Consider the following 11,325-nt stretch of genomic DNA (forward strand, 5'->3'; position numbering starts at 1 on the left):
GTTTCTGACTGAATGGCAAACAGTTCAGATCTTGATCAGACTGCACAGATATACAGGTTGATCATTATCTACACTGGTAGCTAAAGCAGATTTGTGTCCAGCAGGATAAGGGTTAATGGCCAGCTGGTTAATAGTCAAGTATGAAAGACCAAGGGCAACAGTTTTGACTATTTACTGCCTAGCCACTCGTTAAATGTGTTTTATCATATTAATTCAGAAATGAGTTTTTATAATTTTTTCTACAAACTGTTGACCAGTGATTAATATGAGGGGAATAATAGTCTGTACTTAATTAATGGCTTACCAGTCAATAGTCAGATTCAGCTCAGTGTGAATGTGGCTATGGCATTGAAGATGCTGAGCATTTCTTTTTTAAATGCAATCGTTTCCGAGATCAAAGACACCAATTATTTACATCCACAAGCCTTATTACCCCCAAGTACAACACGCATTATGTATTTGGTAAAGAAGATTTAACAATGAAGGAAAATTCAGAGATATTCAACTAATGCAAAAAGTTCATAAAACATGCAGAAAGGTTTAAATAATACATAATATTAACAACAGACCAAACAACATCTTACTAATATCTGACGAAATTAATCCACCATTGTTCAAAATTATATAAACGTTTAACATCTCGTGACAGTCGCAGACAGACAGAGAAACTCATGTCATCACATCGAAAGTGTTTTTTTCTTTCTTTGTATTATTCTTCTGTGTTCATTTTTCTTTTTTTTTCATCATGAATAAGTGCTCTCATCTTCATTACTTTTAACTCTTATAAACATTGTACATCCGCCATCGTAGTATATTATTGCTCGAGTGTATATGTTTTTTTTTTTTGTGTGTTCGTTTTTTCTAACAATCACATCTATGGGAAGGACAGTCTGTCTAATGTTGTCAGAACTGTTGTCCAGACCCTTTTGCCCTTTGATTATGTATGTTTGAATTGTAATTGTAATATTATCAAAGAGCAATAAAATATGATTAAATCAGTCAAAACTATTGCCAGAAATAAAATTTCACACTTTAATTCCTAATGTTTTGACTTATTTGCCCAGTATGTAGTGAATACAGACTGGTCATACAACATTAATACAGACTGGTCATACAATATTAAACTGATGACCTGCACTTTATATAAGGACTTGTGTTATAGTATTATCAGTGTTAACAACATCCATGTAGAGAAAACTGATCTCTGCAAGGGCAAATTTTTCTGAAGTAGATCTGTATCATCTTTTCTTAGGCCTTTTTTACAAAATAAAGATTGCAACTAAATAAAGATATAGCTGGTAAATTTTCTGAAGTGGAGCAACAGAAATTAATTATTGCACACATTAATAGATTTTCTTCAATTTTCCTTTACAGAATTGGCTATGAAAAGGATGTTGATTTGATGCACTTCCTCGTTAGCAACTTCAGTCTACAGAACTAGGGGAGGCAACAATTATCACTGTTGACCTAGAAACCATTGACCTAAGTAAGTTGCTTCTGATGCTTTTTAGCTCACCTAAGCCAAAGGCTCAGGGTGAGTTATTGTGATCGCTGACTGTCCGGCGTCCACCCGGCGTCCATCTGTCCACACTTTCCTTCAAACAACATCTCAACCACCAAACCAATTTTGATGAAACTTCACAGGGATGATCCTTTGAAGGTCTTCTTTAAAAATTATCCAGAGAATTGATTCCATACAGAACTATTTTAGTAGTATTGTGTTTTGGTGAAGATAACATTTAATATTTTGTTTCATAGCTTTATATACATGAAATTGATTTTCAATAATGGGAAATTCATGGTTTTCAACCAATTAAAGAAATAAAACTTGTTCCTGCTTCTTTAATATCAATTTGATAAAGATGTTTTCTGTTTGAGTTTTATACATTTTGTCTAAGTGCTTGTCGGTTTTACACATAGTTTTTTTTAGAGTGATATACAGTTAATTGAGATATTTCTTTTATATAGTTCAATATGGGAAGATGCCACATGTCACACAGCCGCATACCACAACAAATCGCTGTAGCACAGAATATCTATGTCACACCTAAAAAGGAAATTTCACCAGAGGCACAAAGGATCACCAGGATTGCATGGAATATTCAGACATGATGATGATAAAAAGCACAATAGTCCGACACATCTGTACCTGGAATTAAGTCGACTTTAGAGAAATTGTGTACTTGGCTTGAAAAGATCCTAAAGTGATTTTGGTTGCCCGTTATGGAAGACAAGTTGATTTTCCAGTTCTTGTCTCGGCTCTACTGTGCACAAAAATAACTAGGACATTATTCAGCTGAGTTTCTTCTAAAAAGTATTCTTTTACCAGTGTTCAAGAAACTGTACCCTAAACAGTCATACTTGCTATGACACTACTTGGAAAAACTGGGAAGGCCTGCCAAGGGTTTTCATATGTTAAAGAAAAATTTCAAGCAGTGACCTATACTCATGATAAATTTGGTACCATCATGTTCATTATCTTAAGTAGAAAATGACAATTGTAATTGGAAATTCGAATTATGTTATTTTACTCTATATTTAAGAAAATTAATATATTAAAACTTGTAAATTTTTTCATTTGTTAAAATGTTATATTATAGCTTTAAGCCTTAATGCCCTCTTTTTACAGTCTGCCTAAAGAAACACTTTAGTTGTTCTTGTTTATTATTTAGCCATTTCCTTGATTAAAAATACACAACAGACTTCTAGCTCAAGACTTTCCAAGGTTGACAAGTTATTACTTTCTTTGATTTTGTTTAAGTTTGTTACTTATTGTTAAATATTTTTGTTCAAAATTTATTAAGGTGTATAATGTTACCTTTTAATAGTAAAGTAAGGAGAAGACAACCTTTACTGTAAGCTAATATAGCTTTCTGTCCAATGCCTGGAACATTTTTTGTAAATATTTCATGACTTTCAGAATAAAAATGTTTAATTTAAAACTATAAGTAATGTATATAAACCCCAAACTTTTAAGGAGCAAGAAGACAAAATTCCATTTCAACTCTTGTATAAAATGAACTTTGTGATATTTTTCTTAGTGATAAGTTTCTCAGTGATAACTAGACATTTAATTTTATATCTGTTTAGATTTTTGTACAGTTAATTCAGGTGTATACAAGATAATATTTATAAAGATTTTTTTAATGTTTTAAGCTACCTAATTATTTATATTAAAGAAAACTGTTAAATTTTAATTACTAAAAATGTAAGTGTACATGTAAATTCTATTTCACTATACTTACATATTATTGAAAGCTAAGGGACTCCATTGGAAATAAGTGAAATTGTTACTTTATGGTTTATCCCAGGCAGAAAGATCGTCTTTTTTTCCTTATATTTATATATTAGCTTGATTACAATTGTAAAGTACAAACATATAAGGGTTTACTGCATATTTATTAATTCAAATATTTTTGATTTCTGTACCACTTTGTATTTCTGTTATAACTGGATCTTATATGCCTTAATAAAATTGAATTGAATTGAACTGAATTGGATTTTTAAACTGAAACTGAACTGAGTTGAATTTTAAACTGGAACCAAACTGAACTGAACTGAATTTGAAACAGAAACTGAACTGAATTTTACACTGAAACTGAACTGAATAAACTACAGTACAGCTTGCATAAAGAGACCACCAAAGTGAAGGAAAAGACATGTTCTCTTTATTCAAAATAATTTCTTCTTTGATAACATAAAAGGGATCTGAAAAACTGGTCTCTTAATGCAAGAAGCCTCTAAATCAAATGTACTTTATGAAACTTATTATGCCTTTGTGTTGCAAATTTTGTAATGTAGTTTTGTTGTGTCTATGATGATTTCTCTAAATAAACTTTAAACATTATTTCTCTTATTTATTACAATATTTACCATTGACAGATGCATATTAGCTCAAATAGAATGACATGAGATTTGTGTGCCATTAACCAGTCCAATTATTTTTGCTAATACTTTGTCATCATTTTCATCAAAATTTCCAGTAATCACCTCCTTTTTGAAGAGTATACTCACAATTTGATTAAGGTAGTGTTCTTGCGTGGCTGTAATGGACAAAAAATTATGTCTCCCACATCACTGATTTACTGCTGTCTGTCCGTCTGTCACAAATCTTGTCCGCAATCTTAAATCAAACATTTCTCATGCAGTTTGCACCAGATTTGAACAAAATGTGTCTGCATGACCATTAGTCCATAATGAAGTTTTATTGCTAGCCAAACCACTTTGGAATTACGGCCCTTGAAAACCAGCCTTTTTAGCTCGACTTTTAGAAGAAAAAGTAGAGCTGTTGTACTGGCCCCGGCGTCGGCTTAAAGTTTTTGATAAAGTCAAATATTTCTGTTGTACTATTAAAGCAATTGACTCGAAACTATCAAAGTCTACACCAGGAGAAACAATCCCCATAACTCTGATTTGAATTTTGACTTTTTAACTTAGAATTTTTGGTTAAAGTTTTTGATAAAGTCAGATATCTCTGTTACTATCAAAGCTATTGACTTGAAACTTAAAATACTTGTTTACCATCAAAGTCTACACCAGGACAAACAATCCCCATAAATCTGATTTCAATTTTGACAGAACTATTTGTTAAAATTTTTGATAAAGTCAAATATCTCTGTTACTATTAAAGCTTTCGACTTGAAACTCAAAAGCAGTTATTTACTATGAAAATCTACACCAGGAGACACAATCCCATAACTCTGATTTGAATTTGGACAGAATTATGCCCCTTTTTAACTTAGAATTTTTGGCTAAAGTTTTTGATAGTCTATCTGTTACTATCAAAGCTTTTGACTTGAAACTTAAAATACTTGTTTACAGTCAAAGTCTACACCAGGTGAAACAATCCCCATAACTCTGATTCAAATTTTGACAGAATTATGTCCCTTTTTAACTTTGATTTTTTTTGTTAAAATTTTTGATCAAGTCAAATATCTCTGTTACTATTAAAGCTTTTGACTTGAAACTTAAAATACTTGTTTACTGTCAACGTCTACACCAGGAGACACAATCCCATAACTCTGATTTGAATTTTGACTGAATTATGCGCCTTTTTAACTTAGAAGTTTTGGCTAAAGTTTTTGATAAAGTCAAATATCTCTGTTACTATTAAAGCTTTGGACTTGAAACTCAAAATAGTTATGTACTATCACTAAGTTGAACATTTCTCATCTGATCTTCACCAAACTTGAAAAATTTGTATTTGCGAATAAGTCCTCTGCCAAGTTTGATTACTAGCCGAATCCCCCTAGGCACTTAATAATTATGGCTCTTGAACTACCCAAAACTGGCCTTTTTACTCTTCAAAAGTGTATTTGTAGTGAGTAAACAGTACATTTGTTTATGAAAACTGACTTACTATTCAGATGATTAGGCAGTTGTGGAAGACATGTGCTTTTCTCAAAAGCAGCTCTGATTTTTGTCGAGCCAGCTTGCGGAAGGGAAGACATAGTTGTCTAAATGGCTGTTTGGTGTATGTGCATGCGTCAGTGCGTGTGTCCGTCCGGATTTGTTTGTCCGGACCATAACTTTGACATGCAGCGAGCAGTCTTGTTTATATTTGGCATGAATGTTAACTTTAGTGAGACGGAGTGTCTTGCGCAAACCTCATGTTCCTATCTCAAAGGTCAAGGTCACACTTAGAGGTCAAAGGTCAAATTCAATAACGACTTGTCTGGAGCATTTCTTTTTCATGCATAGAGGGATTTTGATGTAACTTGGCACAATTGTTCACTATCATGAGACGGAGTGTCATGAGCAAGAACCTAGAATTATTTCCCTTTGTTGTTACTATAAATAGCTTATATTGTAACTTTTTATTACTGGTCGTAGGGAAAAATCAGGACCACTTTTCTGTAGTACAACATGCATGTTACATCCAATTTTGAGGTGTATTTTGACCTACTAGTATCTCTACTGGTAAAGATTTTTGTGTGGAATGTTTTTGTTTTTTTAATTTACTTCCCTTTGTTGTTACTACAAATAACTTATATTGTAACTTTTTGCAATTTTTAGCTCGACTATTCGAAGAATAAGTAGAGCTATCCTACTCACCACGGCGTCGGCGTCGGTGTCGGCGTCGGCGTCGGCGTCAGCGTCACACCTTGGGTTAAGTTTTTCGTACCAGTCCACATTTTGACAAAGTCTTTTGAGATAAAGCTTTGAAACTTTCAACACTTGTTTACCATCATCATGGCCAGTTATAGGCAAGAGCACATAACTCCATCAAGGATTTTGGCTGAATTATAGCCCCTTTTGACTTAGAAATCATGGTTAAGTTTTTCGTACCAGTTCATATTTTGACAAAGTCTTTTGAGATAAAGCTTTGAAACTTTCAACACTTGTTTACCATCACCATGTCCAGTTATAGGCAAGAGCACATAACTTCATCAAGGATTTTGGCTGAATTATGGCCCTTTTTGACTTAGAAATCTGGGTTAATATTTCGTACCAGTCCACATCTTGACAAAGTCTTTTGAGATAAAGCTTTGAAACTTTCAACACTTGTTTACCATCACCATGTCCAGTTATAGGCAAGAGCACATAACTCCATCAAGGATTTTGACTGAATTATGGCCCCTTTTTGACTTAGAAATCATGGTTAAGTTTTTCGTACCAGTTCATATTTTGACAAAGTCTTTTGAGATAAAGCTTTGAAACTTTCAACACTTGGTTACCATCACCATGTCCAGTTATAGGCAAGAGTACATAACTCCATCAAGGATTTTGGCTGAATTATGGCCCTTTTTGTTTTAGAAATCTGGGTTAATATTTCGTACCAGTTCATATTTTGACAAAGTCTTTTGAGATAAAGCTTTGAAACTTTCAACATCTGTTTACCATCACCATGTCCAGTTATAGGCAAGAGTACATAACTCCATCAAGGATTTTGGCTGAATTATGGCCCTTTTTGACTGAGAAATCTTGGTAAAGTTTTTCGTACCAGTTCATATTTTTTGTAAAGTGTTTGACATATGGCTTTGAAACTTTTATCACTTGTTTAGTATAATAGTCTCTATCTGTAGGAAAGAGAACATAACTCTGTCATCTATTTTGGCTGAATCATGGCCCATTTTGGACTTTGAAATTGGTTCTGTTTCCATACAAGTCCATGTTTTGTCAACACTATTTGACATATGGCTTTTAAACTTTGAACACTTGTTTATCATTATGATTTCCATCTGTAGGCAAGAGTACATAACTATTTTGACTGAATTATGGCCCTTTTTGGACTTTGAAATTGGCTCATATATTGCATTTAGTGCAAGACTTATCGAAATCAAAGTGTAACAGGTCAGATTTACGCTTAAAATATTTTCTTTAACTATTCTTGTTTCATTTGTTGTTGTAATTCATGGGCGCCGCCATATTGTCTTCTTCGCCGAATGTGTTTTACTACGGATCAATTCATTGGTTAATAATAATGTTTAAAGTATTTTCATTGGTTTATGTTAGATCCAATTATTAATTGTTTATACCTGTCATGTGACTATGCGCGGGAAATTTCATTTATATACCCGTGCATAGTATTTTGTTAGTTAGATAGGCTGTACCGGGCAACCGGTACGTCACCGAAGCCTAAGAGCTTCATTTGTTTAATTGAGATCATTCTCACATAAAACTTGCTTATAGCAAAACTCAAAAACTGAAACATCAGATTAATTTCCCTTCTCTTCTTTAGATTAATAATTAAAATTCTACTTTTATTCTTTAAGTTTCTTTGTTTATTTAAATTTAAATAAATTCTGAATAAATATAGATTTATATAGCCTAGATTAATTCTATAAATAAAAGTGTAGCACTAAGTTGTTGACTCTTGTCTTCATTGTAGTTTAGAGAAATTCCCCAGAAATATATCGGTCATTATAGATCATAAATCAGTTCTACCACATACGATCACCCATCATTCTACATAAAGATATATTCCCAGCTGAGGTTTGAGCCAGTCTAACTAGAGCCTGGTACACAAAGTAATACAGGAACATTGTTTGTCTAATCTATTTATTTCTTTTGTCTGAATATCCGTGGAAATATTTTGACACCATTCTTCAATCAATTCTTCAAATAGTCGAGCGCGCTGTCATCAGACAGCTCTTGTTTTTTTATTTGGCATTAATGTTTCCCTCAATGCGACAGAGTGTCGTCTGCAGCTCCCTGTGGTTTTGACAGCTGACGGGCTCGACATGTTGCCCGTGGGCATCTAGTAATTAATCTAAAAAGTCTCATTTTTAGCTCAGCTATACAAAGTATATGGAGGACTATCCTACTCACCTTTGGGTCGCTTTTTAGCTCGACTATTCGAAGAATAGTCTAGCTATTCTACTCACCCTGGCGTCGGCGTCTGCGTCGGCGTCGGCGTCACACCTTGGTTAAGTTTTTGCATGCAAGTACATACAGCCATCAATTAAAGGCATATAGCTTTGAAACTTATTTTTTCTTTTTCTAGGTCAATTACCAACCTCTCTGGGTCAAGTCCCATAACTCTGACATGTATTTTGAGCAAATTATGCCCCCTTTTGGACTTAGAAAATTTTGGTTAAAGTTTTACATGCAAGTTACTATCTCCAAAACTAATGCAGATATTGATTTGAAACTTCACATGTGTCTTCGGGGTTATAAAACTAGTTGATAGCAGCAAGTCCCATAACTCTGACTTTCATTTTGGCCAAATTATGCCCCCTTTTGGACTTAGAAAATTCTGGTTAAAGTTTTGCGTGCAAGTACATACAGCTATTTCTAAAAGGCATATAGATTTGAAACTTATTTTTTCTTTTTCTAGATCAATTACCAACCTCACTGGGTCAAGACCGATAACTCTGACATGTATTTTGAGCAAATTATGCCCCCTTTTAGACTTAGAAAATTTTGGTTAAAGTTTTACATGCAAGTTATTATCTCCAAAACTAATGCAGATATTGATTTGAAACTTCACATGTGTCTTCGGGGTTATAAAACTAGTTGATAGCAGCAAGTCCAATAACTCTGACCTTCATTTTGGCCAAATTATGCCCCCTTTTGGACTTAGAAAATTCTGGTTAAAGTTTTACATGCAAGTTATTATCTCCAAAACTAATGCAGATATTGATTTGAAACTTCACATGTGTCTTCGGGGTTATAAAACTAGTTGATAGCAGCAAGTCCCATAACTCTGAATTTCATTTTGGCCAAATTATGCCCCCTTTTGGACTTAGAAAATTCTGGTTAAAGTTTTGCGTGCAAGTACATACAGCTATTTCTAAAAGGCATATAGATTTGAAACTTATTTTTTCTTTTTCTAGATCAATTACCAACCTCACTGGGTCAAGACCGATAACTCTGACATGTATTTTGAGCAAATTATGCCCCTTTTTAGACTTAGAAAATTTTGGTTAAAGTTTTACATGCAAGTTATTATCTCCAAAACTAATGCAGATATTGATTTGAAACTTCACATGTGTCTTCAGGGTTATAAAACTAGTTGATAGCAGCAAGTCCGATAACTCTGACCTTCATTTTGGCCAAATTATGCCTACTTTTGGACTTAGAAAATTCTGGTTAAAGTTTTGCGTGCAAGTACATACAGCTATTTCTAAAAGGCATATAGATTTGAAATTTTTTTTTTCTTTTTCTAGATCAATTACCAACCTCACTGGGTCAAGTTCCATAACTCTGACATGTTTTTTGAGCAAATTTTGCCCCCTTTTAGACTTAGAAAATTTTGGTTAAAGTTTTACATGAAAGTTATTATCTCCAAAACTAATGCAGATATTGGTTTCAAACTTCACATGTGTCTTCGGGGTTATAAAACTAGTTGATAGCAGCAAGTCCCATAACTCTGACCTTCATTTTGGCCAAATTATGCCCCCTTTTGGACTTAGCAAATTCTGGTTAAAGTTTTGCGTGCAAGTACATACAGCTATTACTAAAAGGCATATAGATTTGAAACTTATTTTTTCTTTTTCAAGATCAATTACTAACCTTACTGGATCAAGTTCCATAACTCTGGCATGTATTTTGGGCAAATTATGCCCCCTTTTGGACTTTGAAAATTCTGGTTAAAGTTTTACATGCGAGTTTCTATCTCCAAAACTAATGCAGATATTGAATTGAAACTTCACATGTGCCTTAGGGGTTATAAAACTAGTTGATAGCAGCAAGTCCCATAACTGATATGCATTTTGTCAAATTATTCCCCCTTTTGAACTTAAAACTCTTTTGATATTTAACCTTTTTAGGTAATATTTTCCTGCCTCTGGGACAATATTTCGAATAGTCGAGCTTGGCTGTCTTACGGACAGCTCTTGTTATATACACTATCTCTTTTTTTCTCTATCTCTGTAATTACCTAATGGATTTGCTTAAAACTTAAAATAGTTTTTCCTCATTATCACCCACATCATCTGGCATAAGGGCCATAACACTCACACCAATATTTTATTAATTATCTCCCCTTTTTACTTAGAATTTCAGGTTAAAGTTTTCATGCACTTTCACTCATATCTCAGTTATTACTAAATGGATTTGATTCAAACTTTAAATGGTCATTTAACATCATCACTCACATCATATAACTCAAGAGCCATAACTTTTGCACTAATATTTCAAGAATAATCTCCCCTTTTTACTTAGAATTTCAGGTTAAAGTTTAGATGTACTTTCACTCTTATCTCAGTTATTACTAAATGGATTTGATTCAAACTTAAAATAGTTGTTCCACCCACATCATATGACACAAGGTCCATAACTCTGGTACCAGTATTTCACGATTGATGGCTCCCCACTTTTGCCTAGACTTTCAGGTTAATTTTGATGCATTTTCACTTTATCTGTTATTACTGAATGAATTTGCTTCTAACAAAACCAAAGGGCCTAGGGCTTTGATATTGTGTATGAAACATCATCTAATAGTCCTCTATCAAGATTGTTCAGATTACCCCCTAGGATAAAGTATGGCCTCGTCCTTGGAGTCACATGGTTTATGTAGACTTATATAGGGAAAACTATGAAAATCATCTTGTACAAAACCACATAGCCTAGGGCTTTGATATTTGGTATTTACCATCGTGTAGTAGTCCTTTACCAAGATATTTAAAATTATATCCGTGGAGTTAAAACTGGCCCCGCCCCTTGGTGCACATGGTTTAAATAGACTTGTATAGGGAAAAAACTTAAGGCCCAGAGCTTAGTCTTAGTACGTGGCAAGCTCTAGTGGTTCTCTACCAAGATAGTTCAAATCATGACCTTGGGGTCAATATATGCCACGCCTAGGGCGTCCCTTGTTTTACATTGACTTATATAGGAAAAATCTTGTAGAGAGCCATAAGACCCAGACCTCAGATATTTGGT

At 33.7% G+C, this 11,325-nt stretch overlaps 1 long non-coding RNA gene across 1 annotated transcript; it reads left to right on the forward strand.

The window, feature by feature from the left end:
* Positions 1-1,429: 1,429 nt before the first annotated feature.
* LOC128549784 (uncharacterized) lies at positions 1,430-3,847 on the forward strand. The gene is made up of 2 exons (XR_008367949.1): positions 1,430-1,486; positions 1,969-3,847. It is a non-coding gene; the product is annotated as an uncharacterized LOC128549784 (long non-coding RNA).
* The last annotated feature ends 7,478 nt before the right edge of the window (positions 3,848-11,325 follow it).

This window comes from Mercenaria mercenaria, chromosome 16 (genome assembly GCF_021730395.1).
Source record: "Mercenaria mercenaria strain notata chromosome 16, MADL_Memer_1, whole genome shotgun sequence".
Classification (NCBI taxonomy): Eukaryota; Metazoa; Mollusca; class Bivalvia; order Venerida; family Veneridae; genus Mercenaria; species Mercenaria mercenaria.